This window comes from Erithacus rubecula (genome assembly GCF_903797595.1).
Source record: "Erithacus rubecula genome assembly, contig: scaffold_285_arrow_ctg1, whole genome shotgun sequence".
NCBI classification, from domain to species: domain Eukaryota; kingdom Metazoa; phylum Chordata; class Aves; order Passeriformes; family Muscicapidae; genus Erithacus; species Erithacus rubecula.
This window is the reverse complement of record NW_027636040.1, coordinates 84141-85739: the sequence shown is the minus strand read 5'-3', so window position 1 is coordinate 85739 and position 1599 is coordinate 84141. Positions and strand designations below refer to the sequence as shown.

At 51.4% G+C, this 1599-nt stretch overlaps 1 long non-coding RNA gene across 1 annotated transcript; it reads left to right on the top strand.

Moving 5' to 3' along the window:
• The first annotated feature begins 19 nt into the window (after nt 1–19).
• LOC306815911 lies at nt 20–1142 on the top strand. The gene is made up of 3 exons (XR_013777522.1): nt 20–97; nt 654–729; nt 1054–1142. It is a non-coding gene; the product is annotated as an uncharacterized lncRNA (long non-coding RNA).
• Nucleotides 1143–1599: the final 457 nt, after the last annotated feature.

Here is a 1599-nt window from a genome sequence, read left to right as displayed (position 1 = left end):
ACTGTTGGACATGGCCAGCTCCCGTGGCTTTCCCAGGGCAGCAGCTAACCTGGAGCTCGCCCTGCACTGCCTGCACCAGGCACGCGGCAGCGTTCCGGTAAGGAGCGGCTCTTTGGGCATAGGGAAGAGGGGACAGGGAAGAATGACTAAGGCCTGGCCACTGGGACAGCCTTTCCTGGCTGCTCCTTGAAGAGCAGAGTTAAGAAGAAGCGCAGCTGCCTGCTGTGTCTCCTCCACCTGTGTCAGGGCTCAGCCCAAATGGCTCCGGCAGGGACAACATCTCTCCTGGAGGCACTGGCCCAGGGTCCCACAGCCTGCTGCCTTGCAAACCTCCGGGAGATCTTGGTTCTCCAAGACATTTTGGGGTGGATTGAGGGAAAACTCCCAGAAGCCTCAGCAAGCTGAGACAATTCTGGGTGCAGGAGGAGCAAAATGGTGGAGTTGGTGAGCCACATGCCACTCTTGGGGAGCACGACTAAAGGACTGGGTAGCAAAAAAGGAGGGATTGGCAGCAAATCACAAGGTTTGACCCATAAGAGATCCAGTGGAAGGAATGCCTGAAGAGGCAAAGTAGATGAAAGGCAGAGTTTATGTTTCTTGGCTCTTTTGCATGCAGTGGGGCAGCTGAAGCCTGTGTCCCTTTGATCTTGCAGGAGGCTCTGGAGATGTTGCTCTCAGGGGGACCTGCGACACCTCAAGGCCACCCCTTGGCTGATTACCATTACGCAGGTAAGCAAAGCAGAGCTTGTTCCTTCACTCACAGCTGCTGCTGTCCCCTCAGCTGCCATGTCAGGCGTTTACGCTTCAACGGCAACACCTGCACAAGGTCTCGTCTTCTCTGGGGGCGGGGAAAGCAGCAGCATCCAGTCCTTCAGCCTGACTCCTTTCCCGTGCTTTTTTCCCTGGGCAATGCCTGCTCTTGCCTTCCTTACTTTCTGAGGGAGCAGACGTGCACAGGTGAATGATGGATAGTGCCGATTGCCTCTTGGTGGCCAGTGGGATCTACCTCAAGTGGCAAGAAGCATCAATTTACCTGCTGCTTTTATTTGCCAGGCTCTGACAGATGGACTCCTGAGGAGAAGGAGTCCTTCCAAAAGGCTTTTCGCACCTATGGCAAGGATTTTAATCTCATCCAGAAGCAGGTAAAGCCATAGGACGTTCTTAACACTGGCAGATCATAAGAGGGAAATGTTGCTTATTTCTGGTTCCAAATACTGCAATTCAGTCTCGCTCTTCTCCTAGATGAAAAATATTGGAATAATAAAGATATGGGGCATCCCTTTTCCTGCGGATGAAAATCCTGTGTGAAAGCAGTGATTGTGCCTCTCCAACCCTTTCCTCCAAGCTCTTTTGGAAGACACAGGTTTATTCTGTCACATTTGTTGCATGCTTGTCCTGCTGCTTCCTCAACATATTGTGCCGGGAGGACTGGAAGGGAAAGAAAAACTGTGCTGGGTGGATTTGTTGTTGATCTGTGCATCATGTGTGTTATGCATTATGCAGCATAATCCATGACTTTCCACGTGGCAGAATGCCTCTTTTACTCCCTATTTATTTCATTCTATGCCCTACTCCACTTACTCCATGCTTTTACTTCCT